The 17,939-nt window shown below is 44.9% G+C and overlaps 1 long non-coding RNA gene across 1 annotated transcript; it reads left to right on the top strand.

Moving 5' to 3' along the window:
• The first annotated feature begins 10,244 nt into the window (after window positions 1–10,244).
• Window positions 10,245–17,515, top strand: LOC114818191. The gene is made up of 2 exons (XR_003766013.1): window positions 10,245–10,322; window positions 16,881–17,515. It is a non-coding gene; the product is annotated as an uncharacterized LOC114818191 (long non-coding RNA).
• Window positions 17,516–17,939: the final 424 nt, after the last annotated feature.

The following is a 17,939-nucleotide window of genomic DNA, read 5'->3' as shown; positions in this document are numbered from 1 at the left end:
GATCCACTAGACGACGGTAGAATAGCATCAAAGCTGCTGATAGGCCAATAGCGATAGTCAGTCAATCATATTCTTTGAGCATCTACCGTGTGCGGAGCATTGTTCTAAGCACTTTTGAGAGTACAATATAACAATAAACAGACACCCTGACCGCAACAAGTTTACAGTCGATCGGGGGAGGCAAACATTCATAGTATCTTAAAGCTCACGGTAATGCCTGTCTCCCCCCAGTCTGATCCAGCACCTGAAACAGTGCTTGGCACATAGTAAGCGCTTAACAAATGTCATCATTATTATCATTATTATCCTGGCCAGTGAAGCTCTACGTAGAAGAGGAGCATCCCACCCCAAAATGGTATACAAACTGGATGAGAGCCCCGCTACTACTGAGAGATACACTGTATCATTCCCTAACCAGCCATGACACAAGTCATGCCCTTGGTCACCAGGGCAAGAAAGTGTGGATGTCTCAGTGCAACTCATTTCAGTGCCCTGCACACAGTAAGTGCTCCATAAATATGATTGAGTGAGTCTATCACCATAAAAGATCAAATACCAAAGTTTAAGCCCTACTAATGCCTGTCTCCTCCACAAGATTGTAAGCTCCTTTGTTTGTTAAGGGCTTACTATGTGCCAGGCAGTGTCCTAAGTCCTGGGGTTGATAAAAAAGATAATCATGTTCCACATGGTGCTGACAGTCTAAGTAGGAGGGAGAACAGGGATTGAATCTCCATTTTCCAAATGAGGGAAATGATCTTCAGAGAAGTTAAGTGACTTGAGGACAGGGATCATTTCTACCAACTGTTTTACTGTATTCTCTCAACTGCTTAATATAGTGGTTTGTACTGAGGCCTTACTTGGGCTTCTCGCTACTCTGCCTCCTCAAAAATAACCATATCAACCTCCATATCAAGCAAAAACTCCTCACTATTGACTTCGAAATTCTCCATCACCTTGCCCCGTCCTACCTCACCTCCCTTCTCTCTTTCTACGTCCCAGCGCGCACACTCCGCTCCTCCGGTGCTAACCTTCTCATTGTGCCTCGTTCTCACCTGTCCCGCCATCGACTCCTGGCCCGCGTCCTAACTCTGACCTGGAGTGCTCTCCCTCCTCAAATCCGCAAAACAATCACACTTTCCCCCTTCAAAGCCCTACTGAAAGCTCACCTCCTCCAAGAGGCCTTCCCAGACTAAGCCCCCGTTTTCCTCAGCTCCCCCACCCCATCACCCCATTGCTCCCTTTGCTGTACCCTCCCTCCCTGCCCCACAACACTTGTATATATGTACATATCTATAATTCTATTTATATTAATGCCTGTTTACTTGTTTTGATGTGTATATATCTGTAATTCTATTTATTTATATTGCTGCTATTGATGCCTGTTTACTTGTCTGGTTGTCTGTCTCCCACCTCCTAGACTGTGAGCCCGCTGTGGAAAGGGATTGTCTCTCTTTATTGCTTAGCTAAACCTTCCAAGTGCTTAGTACAGTGTTCTGCAAACAGTAAGTGCTCAATAAATATGATTGAATGAATGAATATGGAAAAAAGTGGTCCAGGATAGGAGTTACTGTAGATGTCCGAGCAGCCGTATGTAGATATGTGCCCTTCATCCTGAAAGTGGAAGGGAACTGGAAAAGATATCTCTTAAATGGCTTGTGTCTATCAACTCTACTGTATTCTCCCAAGTGCTAGGACAGTTCTGTATACGTAGAAGCATACAGTAAATACCACCAATTGGTTGATTGATTGCCTACCTCACCTAATCGAAACTGGGCTCTCTGGGAGATCACTTTCTCTAGAAGGTTGGTGGGAATAGCAAAGAGGAGGAGAAATGGCAAACCCTCTATCAGCCAATCGATTGTATTGATTGCCTGCTTACCGTGTACAGAGCACTTTATGAGAAGCAGCATGGCTTAGTGGATAGAACATGGGCCTGGCAGTCGGAAAGACCTCGCTTCGAATCCTGGCTCCACCTCATGTCTGCTGTGTGACCTTGGGCAAGCCACTTCACTTCTCTGGGCTTCAGTTACTTTATCTGAAAATGGGGGTTAAGAGTATGAGCCCCATGTGGGACAGGGACTGTGTCCAATCCAAATATCTTATATCTACCCCAGACGGTGTCTGGCAGAGGGACAGTGTAACAGACAGTGTCTGGGACATAATAAGTGTTTAACAAATACCACAAGTATCATTATCACTATTACTAGACACTTGAGAGAGTACAATATAACAAGAGTTGGTAGACACACACCTAGACCACAGCGATCTCATAGTCTAGAGCAGGAGACAGACATTAATATAAATAAATAAATTACAGTTATGTACTTTACAGTAAATTACAGTGTTGTGAGGCTTAGGAGGGGTGGATGAAGGGACTAAATCCAAGTACAAGGGCAACAAAGAAGGGAGTGGGAGAAGAGGAAATAAAGGCTTATTCAGGGAACCCTTGGAACAGAAAGGCAGTTTTAAACCATATTTAACTTTCTCACTGGAAAGCAGTAAGGATTGCATTTGGGTAACAATGATAAGTTTCCGTAAGAGCCAGGAGCCCATTATCTTTCTTCCATGCATGCAGCGGGGGAGCAAGGAGAGTCTTCTGTTCAAAGAGGCAAGAGGCAAAAGGTATGGGAGGGGATGGTTGGGTTGTGGAGCCTGGGATGACACAAGAGTCATCCAGAAATCCCCACCCCCCCTTCCCTGAAAGTCTACCAGGGAAGAACAACTTAAAGAATAATCCCCACACATCCAGAGGTATTTTTTGTGAAAATGTCTTAATCTTGACAAAGTCTCTGTAAGAACTGCTGCCATCTATCCTGCTTCTTCCCACTGTAAATCAGAGATACAAAGAGCAGAGGAGCAAAAAAAAAAAAAAATCACTCTGGAGAAAGCTATTGCTCCTGAAAATACGTTTACAGAAATACCAGAGATCTTGACTACTGTTGAAAGGAAGAGATGCCCCTTAGAATGTAAGCTCCTTGAGAACAGGGATCAAGTCTATCAACTATGTTCTATTCTAGTCTCCCAAGTGTTTACTCCAGTGTTCTGCACACAGTAAGCACTCAATAAATACTCCAATTACTTCTTTGATTGAGAATGTTCTCTTAGTGTGAAGATCAGTTCGGGTTTTCCAACATTTGGCTGCATTCACAAAACGACAGTTTCAGGCAGTCAGTCAATCAAGTGTATGCACTGAGTGCTTATTCTGGGCAGAGCAGTGGACTAGACACTTGAGAGAGAACAAGAGAGTAGATGAAGACAACCCCTGTCATCTAGGAGCTTAAAGCTGGGAAGGAACACGGATCATCTGTGGACTGGTGGAATAGCTGGCACGGGGACTCAGTCTGCAGTTGAGTTAGAAACACCCCTATACTTTGTCAAAGTCATCGATATAAATAATAACTCTCCACTCCTGAAGAACTACCAGTGGTTGCCCATCCACTTCCACATCAAATCAACTTCTAACCATCAGCTTTAAGGCAGTCCAACAGCTCTCCACCTCCTACCATACCTGGCTGATCTCCTTCTACAACTCAACTTGCACGCTTTGCTTCTTTAACACCAACTTGCTTTCCGTTCCTCAGTCTTGCTAACTTCACCTTCTACCCCTTGCCCTCATTCTCCTTAGGGTCTGAAATTTCCTCCCGCTTCATAAGCAACAGCTCACTGGTCACTCCAACCGCAAAACCTTCCTACAATCGCCTTTCCTCCGAGAAGCTGTATGGGGCAGTGGGTAAAGCCCAGGTCTGGGAGTCAGAAGGACCTGTGTTCATTCAGTCATTCAATAGTATTTATTGAGCGCTTACTATGTGCAGAGCACTGTACTACGCGCTTGGAATGTACACATCGGTAACAGATAGAGACAGTCCCTGCCCTCTGACGGGCTTACAGTCTTATCGGGGGAGACGGGCAGACAAGAACGATGGCAATGAATAGAATCAAGGGGAAGAACATCTCATTAAAACAATAGCAAATAAATAGAATCAGGGTGATGTACATCTCATTAACAAAATAAATAGGGTGATGAAGATAAATACAGTCGAGCGGACGAGTACAGTGCTGAGGGGACGGGATGGGAGGGGGAGGAGCAGAGGGAGAGGGGGGAGAAGAGGGTTTAGCTGCTGAGAGGTGAAGGGGGGAGTAGAGGCAGGAGAGGGAAAAGGGGAGCTCAGCCTGGGAAGGCCTCTTGGAGGAGGTGAGCTTTAAGTAGGGTTTTGAAGAGGAGAAGAGAATGAGTTTGGCGGAGGTGAGGAGGGAGGGCGTTCCAGGACCGCAGGAGGACGTGGCCTGGGGGTCGTCGGAGGGAAAGGCAAGAATGGGGGACAGTGAGGAGGTGGGCGGCGGAGGAGCGGAGCATGCGGGGTGGGCGGTAGAAAGAGAGAAGGGAGGAGAGGTAGGAAGGGGCAAGGGGATGGCAGCCTTGAAGCCTAGAGTGAGAAGTTTTTGTTTTGTGCGGATGTTGATAGGCAACCACTTGAGGTTTTAAGAAGGGGAGTGACATGCCCAGAGCGTTTCTGCAGGAAGATGAGCCGGGCAGCGGAGTGAAGAATAGACTAGAGTGGGGAGAGAGAGGAGGAAGGGAGGTCGGAGAGAAGGCTGACACAGTAGTCTAGCCGGGATATTACGGGAGCCCGTAGCAGTAAGGTAGCCGTTTGGGTGGAGAGGAAAGGGCGGATCTTGGAGATATTATAAAGGTGAGACCGGCAGGTTTTGGTAAGGATTGGATGTGGAGTGAACGAGAAAGCCGAGTCAAAGATGACACCGAGGTTGCGGGCCCGAGAGACGGGAAGGATGGTCGTGCCATCCACGGTGATAGGGAAGTCAGGGAGAGGGCCGGGTCTGATCCCTGCTCCGCCACTTGTCTGCTGTGTGACTTTGGGCAGGTCACTTCACTTCTCTGAGCCTCAGTTACCTCATCTGTAAAATGGGCATTGAGGCTGTGAGCCCCATGTGGGACAGGGACTGTTTATCTACCCCAACCTTATATCTACTCTAGCACTTACCACAGTTCCTGGTACCTAGTAATGATGTTGGTATTTGTTTGTTAAGCGCTAACTATGTGCAGAGCACTGTTCTAAGCGCTGGGGTAGACATAGGGGAATCAGGCTGTCCCACATGGGGCTCACAGTCTTAATCCCCATTTTACAGATGAGGTAACTGAGGCCCAGAGAAGTTAAGTGACTTGCCCACAGTCACACAGCTGACAAGTGGCAGAGCTGGGATTCAAACTCATGACCTCTAACTCCAAACCCCGTGCTCTTTCCACTGAGTCACGCTGCTTCTCTACTGCCATAAAAGAAGTCTTTCCAGACTAAGCCCTTTATTTCTCTTATCTGCCCTCCCCACTGAATAGCCCTTAAGAACTTTAATGCTCATTCCAGCTTTACAGTAGTTAAGTAAATATTCCTATCTTCTACTATTTTCCCTAAACCAAATCTATGTTGATCTATGTTATGTTAACTAATCTATCTATCTGCCTGCCCCTGCAGATTGCATACGCCTTATGGGAATGGATCACATCTACCAACTGTGTTGCATTCTAGCCCATTATGGACAGAGATTGTCTCTCTTTACTGCTGGTTTGTACTTTCCAAGCACTTAATACCCTGCTCTGCAAAGAGTAAGTGCTCAATACATTCAATCGAATGAATGAATTGTATTTTTCCAAGTGTTTAGTTCAGTGATCTGCACACAGTAAGGGTACCGTAAATAGAGTGAATAATGATAATAATGGTACTTTTTAAGCATTTACTGTGTGCCAAGCACTGTACTAAATGCTGGAGGAGATATAAGATAATCAGGTCAGATACGGGCCTCACAGCAGGAGAAAGAAAAAATACTTAATCTCCATTTTGCATATGGGGAAACTGAGGCCCAGAGAGGCTAAGTGGAATGTCCAAGGTCACACGGCAAGCAAATGGCAGAGTGAGATTATAACCCAGGTTCCCCAACTCTCAGGCCCATGCTCTTTCACTAGGCCACACTGCTCTCCCGAGACGATGATAGATAAAAAGAAAGACTCTAATCTTGCCTGGCTCATTTCAAAGCAGTATTGACATCTGCTCTCAAAGCAGAAATCTTAATTAATCCAAATTGGGAAGGATCCCCAGTTGTCAGATGTCTGGGTTGTAATTGAGTCAGCAGGGTATCTGGTGTTTGTCTTATACAGGCTTCCCTGCCCTGCTTCTGGAGGAGGTGGAGGTAACACACAGATTAGGAGGCAGAAAGGCGGAGTCCCAGGGTGGTGTGGTTACCCACTAAATGAACATTCATTCAATCATTCAATCAATCGTACTTATTGAGCACTTACTGCGTACACAGCACTGTACTAACTGTTTGGGAGAGTACAACTGTGGATTCATAGTAAATACTGGTTAGTCATGTTTGACCCCAAAATGAAACTCTAGCCTTTAAGCTCATTGTCTTTCCTTGTCATGGGGTTCACAGTCAAAGTAGGAGGGAGAACAGATAATGAATCTCCAGATGAGGAAACTGAGGCCCAGAGAAGTCAAATAACTTTCCCCAGGTTGCACAGCAGGCAAGAGGTGGAGGCAGAATTAGATCCCATGTCCTCTGCCTCCCAGGCCAGGGCTCTTTCCATCAAACTAAACTGCTCCTCACCTTCACAGGCCTACATGAGGTAAAGTGCATAACAGTTACAAACAGCTGATCCTGTCTGTTGCTTAATAGCCCAAGCATGTGCAGCTTCATTTTCTATCCAGTGAACCAAGAGTGGTTAACTGCTTGATAATCATTGCAATTGAGTGGAGCCCTCTGGCCTACCTCTGTGAACATCCAGAGACTAGGCAGCTGCTTGGTGGTATCGTTCCTAAAGTGTCCTCACCGATTGTCCTGTACTAAATGCTGGAGGAGATATAAGATAAACAGGTCAGACAGGGGCCACACAGCAGGAGAAAGAAAAAATATTTAATCACCATTTTACATATGGGGAAACTGAGGCCCAGAGAGGCTAAGTGGAATGTCCAAGGTCACACGGCAAGCAAATGGCAGAGTGAGATTATAACCCAGGTTCCCCAACTCTCAGGCCCATGCTCTTTCAGTAGGCCACACTGCTCTATAAGGCATAAAAAACTCTGCTTAGAAAAGCTGACATCTCTTCCCTCCTTCCCCAACCCCTGTGCCATGGCATGAATGCACCAGATATGTCTACCAACCCTATTATATTTTACTCTCTCAAGCACTTAAAACAATGCTGTCTACGTAATAGGTGCTCAATAAATATCACTGATTAATTGTTTGACTGGAGGCTGGCAGCAGCACTGGGAGGCTAAGAAGGAAGAGGGCCAAAGCTTGAATAGTGTTTGTCCATGTTTTCTTGGTGATCTTGGGTTTCCCAAAGTAGGCTTAAAGGCAGAGGCCTCTGGGAAAGATAGGACACCTAAACCGGTTATTCTCCAGGGCAGGCACTGTGGCCTTCTTCTTGAAAATTGCATCTGATGTATTTTATTGAAGTCTCATTGGCCTTTGCACCTTCAACTTAAACCCATTAGTTTTAATTGGACAGATGATGGGGCATGGGCAAAAAAAAAAAAATAAAATATTAATCAGTCCATAGAGAATTATAAGTATTTTCAAAAAAAATGAAGACAAAAACATAGTTGCCCTTTTCAAGCTAAGGACATTTCCCACAGTACTCTCTCTATAGGATCCAAAATGGTGTCTATAATAATAATGTTGGTATTTCTTAAGAGCTTACTATGTGCAGAGCACTGTTCTAAGCGCTGGGGTAGATACAGGGTAATCAGGTTGTCCCACGTGAGGCTCACCGTCTTAATCCCCATTCTACAGATGAGGTAACTGAGGCACAGAGAGGTTAAGTGACTTGCCCACAGTCACACAGCTGACAAGTGGCAGAGCCAGGATTTGAACCCATGACCTCTGGCTCCCAAGCCCGGGCTCTTTCTACTGAGCCACGCTGCTTCTCTAATATCAACAGTATTCATTAAGGCCCATACCAAGGACTTGAGAGAATACAAGTGTTAGATCCTGATGTGTCATCTCAAAGAACTTAAAATCTGCCCTCAAAACTTAAAGGGAAGGTTTGGAACTACAGAGGTTGGAAAGATTTTCTAAAGTTAAGAGAAGATTCCTGAAGGATGACCTCTCTCCAGTAGCCCAAGCAATGGGGCTAGGGGTTTCTAAGGTGACTATTAAAACGTGGCCTTTGTCAGGGAGGGCAGATTTGCCCTTTCTTCTTCAGGGGACGGTTAATCCAATTAGACACCTGAGCCTCAGGATCTGAGGACCTGGTGTTGGAACCTCTCTCTCAGGGTCAGGACGTCATAAAGCAAGAGTGAATATTACTGAAGACAGCATTTTCCTTCAAACATTAGCTTGCATGCTCCCTCAGAGAGAGAACTGAGTCATTCCACATCACTTTCTAGCACCTTGTGCAAGTGTAAGAAAGACCGTGGACTTAACAGTTGTGATGGTGACACCACTCCTCCATTTCGGTCCACTTACAATGGGGTTGGGAGAATAACTTCTGAGTTTTGATTTCTGGTTAACAATAATAAGCCATGATCCTGGCTAGACATCCTTCTTTAATAACTGTGGTATTTGTTAAGTTCTTACTATGTTTCAAACACTGTTTACTAAGCATTGGTATAGAAACCTCACTCGGATTATTTTTCTACAAAGCCATTCAAGCCATGCTTTCTCAATCCTCAAGAACCTCCAGTAGTTTCCCATTCACCTCCACATCAACAATAATCTCTTGACCAAAAGCCTTAAAGTTTTCAATCACCTTACACCCTCTTACCTAACTTCCCTGATTTCCTACTACAACCCAAACTTTGCTCCTTTAATGCTACTAACCTCAATCCCATCCATCTTGCCCCTGACCTCTAACCCACATCCAGCTTCTGGCCAGAAATGCCCTCGCCTCTTCGTATCTAACAGATGATCACTCTCCCCACCTTCAAAGCCTTATTAGAAGCATATTTCCTCCAAGAGGCCTTCCCCAACTAAGTCCTCATTTCTCTTCTCCCACTCCCTTCTGTGCCACTCTTACAATTGGATTTGTACCCTTCATTCATCCCTTTCTCATCACTTGTGTACATATACCTAATTTATTTAAATTAATATCTGAATCTCCCTCTGGACTTCAAGCTCACTGTGGGCAGGGAATATGTCTATATACTGTTATATTGCACACAGTAGAGTGCTCTGCACACAGTAAGCTCAAAATACAGTTGAGTAAGGGACTGATTCAAGATCATCAGGTTCACACTTCCCATACCACATAGAACTCAGAATCTAAGTAGGAGAGAGTACAGGTATCGAATCCCCATTTTACAAATGAGGAAACTGAGGCACAGAAAAATGAAATGAATTGCCCAAGGTTACATAGAAGGCAAGTGGCAGAGCCAGGATTAGAACCCAGGTCCTCTGACTCCCAGGCCTGTACTCTCTCCATTAGACCGCACTGCTTCTCAAGGTAACTTGTTATTTCATGCCTAGAATTTCCACTGAAACACTAGGTAAATTATTCTCCGTCTCTTAAATATTCAGTAACTGAGTCCCAAAGCTCACTTAAACAGTACAAACAATAGCAGGGCTGATGGGCTGATTAAGTGTACTAGGTTATGTAGAGCAGCCCCCAATTTCTCTAAACTGCCCCAAGCAACTTGAGAAAAACAGACAAGAATCAGAGAACAACTATATAACAAAAGCAAGTTTGCCTGGGTTTAACAGCCCTTGACTCCAAATTGAGAGGAGATAAAAACCCAAAGGTAATGGGGTAATGTTTTTGGGGTTTTTTTCGGTATTTGTTAAGCAGTTACTAAGTGTCAAGCACTGTTCTAAGCACTGGGGGGAGATACAAGGTGATCAAGTTGTCCCACGTGGGGCTCACAGTCTCAACCCCCCATTTTACAGATGAGTAAACTGAGGCACAGAGACTGAAGTGACTTGCCCAAAATCACACAGATGACTAGTGGCAGAGTCAAAATTAGAAGCCACCATCTCTGACTCCCAAGCCCGTACTCTTTCTACTAAGCCACTTTGCTTCTCTAACCAGCTAAGTGGGCATTTACATCCTGCAAGGCTTCCAATCATTTATTCTACATCTTGGCCTCCTCCTGACCAGGTGCCCTGACTTTCTGAATTACTCACCGAATACCAATTAAAAGGGAGTTCACAGGGAGCAAACTGATTTCAATTGCCCTTATCTGATTGCTCATAATGACTTATTACCTCAAATACTTTGCATTTCAGCGCTCTTTTGAGAGTAGCCTTGGAGGCTGGGAGTACCCAAGAACAGCCCCACTGTTTGCCAGCTCAAATGGACCCAGGAAAGACTGGTGAGCTTTTAGGGAAATAATCTGGGAGTTGGGGGGTTGAGGAAAGGGGAGGAAGGTCCATTACGCGTTAGCATCAAATAGGCCAGTTGCTGTTAGAGAAAGCTGAAATAGCCTACTCTAGTTTTGTAGCCTGCCCTACCCAGGGGCCACAGAGAACTAACATTTTCTAATCCTGGCTCTGCCACTTGTGTGCTGTGTGATCTTAGCCAAGTCACTTCACTTTTCTGTGCCTCAGTTACCTCACTTGTAAAATGGGGATTAGGACCGTGAGCCCCATGTGGGGCAGGGATTTTGCTTATGTTCACCCCAGTGCTTAGTACTGTGCCTCGCACAGAGTAAACTCTGAACAAATGCCATAATTGTTGTTATTATTTTATTTTCCTGAATCACTACTACATGGATAGGACTTGACATTATACAGCATTTTCTCCATTTTTCTCTTTCCCGTCAGGTGTATTTTCTAGGGTAAATAACCTAGAAATTTAACCAATTTTTATTTCATCTGCAGCCGCTACCCACTTGGCTGTTTTCTAAGGATGGGTTCCCCCCCTTCCTCTCCCCCCATCCCCCGATACACCTTGTTTTTTTGGAAAAAAACGAGTTGTAATTCCAGCTATCCTGGTTCATAAGTTAAACAGTGTATGCATAGTTCCCCCTACTGCTATCCTCAGGCCAGAGGGCAACAGATCTGAATGCATCCTGTTCCTCTGTCCCCAGGAGTTGTCACTATGTTCCTATTACAACCCAGTGGGGCCCATTTCACTCCTCTAATCTAACCTTCTCACTGTGCCTTGATGTCCTCTAATTCACCTGTCTTGCTGCTGACCCCCGACTCCCAAGTCCTGTCTCTGGCCTGGAAGGTTTTCCCCCCTCAAATCAGACAATTATACTCTCCCCCTCTTCAAAGCCTTATTGAACACACATCTCCTCCAAAAGACCTTCCCTGACTAAGCCCTCCTTTCCTCATCTCCCATTCCCTTTTGTATCATCCTGATTTGCTCCCTTTATTCTTCTCCCCTCCCAGCACTTCTGTACATATCTGTAATTTATTGATTTGTATTAATATCTGTCTCCCCCCCATCTCTAAGCTCACTGTGGGCAGGGAACGGGTCTGTTGTTTTATTGGATTCTCCCAAGGGGAAGCAGAGTGGCCTAGTGGAAAGAGCCTGGGCTTCGGAGTCAGAGGTCATGGGTTCGACTCCCAGCTCTGCCACTTGTCAGCTGGGTGACTGTGGGCAATTCACTTCCCTTCTCTGTGCCTCAGTGACCTCATCTGTAAAATGGGGATTAACTGTGAGCCTCACGTGGGACAACCTGATTACCCTGTATCTCCCCCAGCGCTTAGAACAGTGCTCGGCACATAGTAAGCGCTTAACAAATAACATTATTTACACTGCTCTGCACACAGTAAGAGCTCAATAAATACGGTTGAATGAATGTCAGTGGGCTCTCTGACAGTGTACTACTTGGTCAACATCCTGAAACACTGACTTTTCTGGACCTCAAGTCCCTTTAGAACTAGCAGAGGGAGGAAATCCCCTCAAAGGGAGAGTGAAAAAGGATTCATCTAAGTTGAGTGAGTTTAGTTAAGAAATTTTATCAGTAGATTCTTTCATTCTCTGGGACAAACCCAAATCTTTGGTGCCCAGTGTCTTTATTCCATGTAGACAGATGCTCTAAACATTTTTGGAACTTTTTATCCACGGTCTACCTTTGAGCCTGCACTGGGAACTCTGATGTTAGCTGGACGGCCTGATTAACGAATAGCATTTGTTCTGTCCTGGTCCCCCACCACCAAATTGCCAGTTGATCTATTTATTGAGCACTTACTGTGTGGAGAGTACAGTATAACAATAAAAGGACACATTCCCTGCCCATAAAGGGCAACTTTCAGTGTTTAAGCAGACTGATAGTACCCCCTGGAGCAAATGATACTAGGTAAGGGAGCGAGCACCTCTAAGCATTAGCTGTCAATCATGGGACTGTTTAGACTAATCAGGTCGCACATATGAGGAAACAAACTACCTCATTCATACCAGCTCTAGAAATTGTCCAGCAAATGGAGCTCAATCGCAAAAAAAGTGTACTCATTATTAAACACTCTTTCATAATGTCTCAGGGAAGAGATTTAGTGTCTGTACTTTAAACAGCAGGAAGTTCCAGTTAACCTTTCTTTGTTGCTTCTCAAACTCACACCTTTCAGAGAGAGATTTCAGGCTCAAACATCCAGTGTCTGACTATGTCTGTGACTTGACGTGAAAGATTAAAGGGAACAAAAGTACCCCTTGCCCTGTATGTTTCAAGGGAACAGAGTTGAGGGTATGAACCCAGTGAACTCAAACCACAGTTGTCTGGATATCTCCCTGCAGGTCCAGAACCTGAAACCAGATCAAACATTAGCCGATTGGCCTAGGACCTATCTGTAGTTTTTTATGGCGTCTTTAAAAACACTTACTATGTGCCAAGCATTGTACAAAATAATTGGGTTGGATCCAGTCTCTTTCCCACATAGGGCTCACAGTTTCAATCTCCCTTTTAGAGATGAGGTAACTGAGGCACAGAAAAGTTAAATGAATTGGCCGAGGTCAGCCAACAGACAAGTCAGATAATTGTGTGTGTGTGTGTGCGCGCACGCGTGTGTGTGTGGCGGGGGGGGGTGGGGGCTGCTATTTAATCAATTAATCAACTATATTTATTGAGCACTTTGTGCAGAGTAGTATACTAAATCTTGGGAGTATACATTGTAACAAAATTGGCAGATGCATCCCCTGCCCGCAGGAGTTTACAGCCTAGAGGGGGAGAGACATTCATATAAATAAATTATGGCTACATACGTGCTGTGGGATTGAGGGAGGGGTGAATAAAGAGAGCAAATTCAAGTGTAAGGGTGACACAGATAGGAGTGGGAAAAGAGGAAACGAGGGCTTAAGGAAGGTCCCATGAAGATGTGCCTTTAATAAGGCTTTGATTGTGGGGAAAGTAATTGTCTGGCAGATAGGAAGAGGGAGGGGCTTCCAAGCCAGAGCCAGGATGTGGACCAGAAGTCAGCAGTGAGCTTGATGAGAAAGAGGTACACTGAGTAGGTTGGCATTAGAAGAGAAAAGTGTGCGGGCTAGGAAATCAGGGAGGTAATGTAGGAAGGTGCAAAGTGATTGACTGCTTTAAAGTCTAAGGTAATGAGTTTCTGCTTGATGCAGGGATACATTGGCAACCAATGGAGGATTTTGAAGAGTAGGGAAACATGGACTTAGATCTAGCTTGTTTAATGTAACACCTTGCTTAAACATGGATTTAGCTTGTTTAATGTAAAATGCTGCTTTTCACCACTAGTGAACAAACACCAGACATTTCTTTCCTCAATGATTTCAGGACCCTTCTCCAAGCTGAGTCAGGATCAAAATGCCAAAGAGGGTGGAAAGGTCATTCAGCAAGGGCTCCTAAATACCCATCACCACTAGGATTTATGCTAAAGGAAGACAAGTTGGTGAGCTAACATAGGCCAAGGATAGCCAACCCCTGTCCAATATTAATGATGCCATTAATCCTAGTGAATCTTAAGCATGGGGTTTTTTTGCCCCTGGTAATTTCATTTTTATCTGAATCTGTGAGATCCCTCCAAGCCATCTGAACTGTGGGAAGGAGAAGGCCTCTATTCTGGTGACTGACATTTCTACCTGCTGGCAAGAAACCGCTGTCAGATTTCAGCATTGGATGTTAAATTAAACTAAGGCAGAAAAAGACTTGGTTGAATGATCCAGGATGGATTGGAATTCATTTCTGAAGAAAGACTTACCCCTGGGATGCTCAGATCTGATTGGCTGGGGTTGGGTTTCTGTAATCTTGCCGGATTTGCGAAGCTTTTTTAGTTGCTGGATTTGCATAGCTCTTTTAGCCTGACTCCTAGGAGAGGAAACAGTCAGAACTTTTAGCTTTCTCGTTCCTTCCTGGGTCTCTGAGATCATCTCTGTGAAAGTGATCTTAGCTCTTTTTGGAAAGAATGTGATAGTATTCAGCTGTGTGCTGAGCACTGGACAAAGTGCTTGGGAGAGACTGGAGAAGCAGCATGCTTGTAGTTGATAGAGCACAGGCCTGGGAGTCAGAAGGACATGGGTTCTCATCCTAGCTCTTTCACACGTCTGCTGCGTGACCTTGAACAAGTCACTTCACTTCTCCGGGCTTCAGTTACCTAATCTATAAAATGGGGATTAAGAACGTGAGCTCGATGTGGGATAGGGACTTTGTGCAACCTCCTTAACTCGTATCTACCCCAGTGCTTAGAACAGTGCCTGGCACATAGTAAGTGCTTAACAAGTACCATTGTTATTAAGTTCCCTGCCCATAAGGAGCTTCCAGTCTAGAGCACAAGCAAGCCAATTTGTTCTCGAGCTCTCCACCTGCAAATTGCTAGCCTTTTGGCTGGGAAAGGAGTGACTATACTAGTAATAACAATAATAATGATTATAACAATATTAATAATCTTATTTGTAAATCCTTACTATGTGACAAGCACTGTGGTAGATACAGTTCAATCATATCAGCCATAGTTCCTGCCCCACGTGGGAATCCCAGGCAAAGGGGGAGAGAAAACAAATATTTACTTCTTAAAGATGAGGACACTGAGCCTCAGAAAATATATCATACTCAACATATATAACATAACGTATAATATCAATCATTCATACTTACTGAGTGCTTACAATGTGCGGAGCATTATCGTAAGCACTTGGGAGAGTACAACAGAATTAGCAGACATGTACTCTGCCCACAGTGAGCTTCCAGTCTAGAGACTGTAACCTACATAACTTAAAATCGTATTTGTTAAGCACCATGTGCCAGGCACTGCCCTGAAAACTGGGGTAAATACAATTTAATCAAGTCAGGCATAGTCCCTACCCAACATGGGCTCATATTCTAAGTAGGAGAGAGAACAGATAATGAACCTTCATTCTGTAGTTGAGAAACTGAGCCACAGAGAAGTTCAATGGCCGACTCAGGTTCATACGGCAGGCAAGTGTCAGAGCGGGGATTGGAACCCAGGTCGTCTGACTCCTTGTCCTGGGCTCTTTCCAATAGGCCATGCTTTTGAGAACTACTATGGTACTTTTGCTATCAAAATACAAGACGTGGCACTGTACTGCCATGGGCCGCAAGACCAATTCAACATAAAAAGTAAAATGCTTCATCCCTTTTGCCCAACAAAGTTCAGGTTTCCCCTATAGCAATAAACACCTTATCTGAGAAGCTGGCCCTTTGGGCTAAAGTCTTCAACCATGAAATGATATGACTCTCCCTTCCTTGACCTCAGGTTTTCTCCAGTGAATTTCTCTCACAGAATACAAACACAGCTCAGGGCTACTCCTCCAATTCCACTCCTTACTAGTGAATTTAGCAAATCTTAAAATATACAGAGTCGGCCAGTTAGCTTGGACATCTTTATTAGACACTTTCTAACCCAGGCTGTGGCTGAGAGATTCCTTGGGCCAGTTGGGATGGGGGAAGGCCTGAGTTGAAATGTTTCTGTGACGTTGGGGTGGGCCATCCACAGAGGAGCACACTGGGTTATATGGGCAAGGATTCTTAACAGTAGACCTGGATTTTTCAGGCAAGACTTTCCAGGGAACCAAAAGTGCCGAAATGCCTGTTCAACCATAGCGGAATAGCGTGGCCCTTGCAAATGCTGGGAAAGGAGACCCACATGATGTCATACATGTTATGCTGGGCACATAAGGTGACTTGATGATGTCACATGCACCATTTTGCAGAAGTATGCCAAGGACAAGCATCCCCTCAGGCTGGTAATAGGCTGTTAATAGGAAGAGACAGAGAAAACTCAAAGAGGGGCATAGAGGATGGAGAGAGAGAAAAGCTGGTCGGGTCCTATCTGATTCCAGAGGGAGATATCAGGGAGGGTAATATTATTTTACATCCACTGAAGTAAAAATGAGTCCTATGGTCCCACCACTCCCCATTGTATTTCTCCTGAGTAGTGGGGAACATCTTCATTTCCAGAGTTGGTTCTAATGCTGATAAGGACTACATGCTGACATAACACCTTTCTTTAAAAATGGGCCAAAATTATTATTTGGCTGGCTCAGTTTAGGGGTTTCCCTTAGTGAGGTTAGAAGGATGGCCTCTGATCTCTCACTGTCCCTTCCAACTCTACGATTTCATTATGAAGCAGAGTCCAAGACAACACAGGAAGAAGGACGTAGTGTTATACCAGGAAGCGTTATGGCCTACCGGAAAGAGTATAGGTTGAGATTCAGGGGACCCGGGTTCTAATCCTGGCTCTGCTACTTGACTCCTGTATGACTTTGGGCAAGTCACTTAACTTCTCTGTGCCTCAGTTTCCTCATATGTGAAATGGGGATTAAATCCTACCCCTTTCTACTTAGACTGTGAACCTCATGCGGGACAGGGCCCGTATCCAACTTGATCATCTCGTGTCTACCCCGGAGTTTAGTACAGCACTCAGTAAGTGTTAAAGAAGTACCATACTAAATTAATTAACTGGTACTCAACAGTTTTGCTGTTGTGCTTTCCATATATTTCCTCTAGCCCACGCACTAAAGAGCAACCGGTTCCACAGCCGCAGTACCAACTGGAAGTCTGGCTGCTGTCGAGCAATTCTCCGAGAGGGTATGGGCATGTGATTGGTGATTAGCTAGTCCACCATGGAGAGCCCAGATGGAACACTGAAAGGGGGGATATGGAGAATCAGTCTCATTATCTCTGAAGCTCTGAAGTGCAGCACCCCCTTGGTGGGGTTTCCAGGTGTCCGTGGGATGATGGGGTGGACTGAATCCAAAACCACTGCCGGCGAGCCCTGTAGCCTTGACAGATGAGGCTCGTTCAACCCTCACAGCAAGATCAGAAATGCCCAAACCAATCCAGCCTGCAGAATTGCAGGACCAATCTCCCAGGGGCCCGGCTGGACTGAAACGAACGTCTCATTATTGGCGTTGGAGTTCCGGAGCGTACTATACATCTTACTGGAGGTCATCTATATTTCCTTGATGTATTTATTCAATGACTGGTGTTCTTAACAAAATCAAAACAACAGCAGAAACTGATTTCCCTCGGAACCAGGGTACGAGAAGAGTCAGGCAGTTTGTTTGATATAGGGACCTCCTTTTAAGGTTTCCCAGACTCCTGATATCCATGAGTTGGGAAATAAAAAGATGATACATGTCCCTTCCATTTGTTGTTCCTTTCTCGTGTGAAGCAGACACCTGGGATTAGATTCGTTTCAATGCTGTTTTTCTGCCATCACCACAGGGGACCTAGAAGGAAAGAAGTCTTGCCCTCATCTCAGCTGCCCAATCCTGAGGTGGTCTATGCTGTGGTCGCCCTGAAAATATACTTATTTTGATGGCACTCTTTTTGATTTTTTAAAAAAGATGATTCTGCTTTCCAGAAGCCTTTGGATCTTACACAGTGTTTGGTCAAAGTTCAGCGAATCTCCAAAGAAAACATTGTAGGAGTAACAATACGGATGAAGAGGAGAGAAAGGGGGAGAGAGAGAAATAGAGAGAGCACAGTATGGAAAAGGAGAGGATGGGAGTGGGATACAGAGAGAGAGATGAACAGGGATTGGGGGAGTGAAGAAAGGGGAAA

The sequence above is a fragment of the Ornithorhynchus anatinus genome, chromosome 2, assembly GCF_004115215.2.
Source record: "Ornithorhynchus anatinus isolate Pmale09 chromosome 2, mOrnAna1.pri.v4, whole genome shotgun sequence".
NCBI classification, from domain to species: Eukaryota; Metazoa; Chordata; class Mammalia; order Monotremata; family Ornithorhynchidae; genus Ornithorhynchus; species Ornithorhynchus anatinus.
This window is presented reverse-complemented; position numbering and strand designations above follow the sequence as displayed.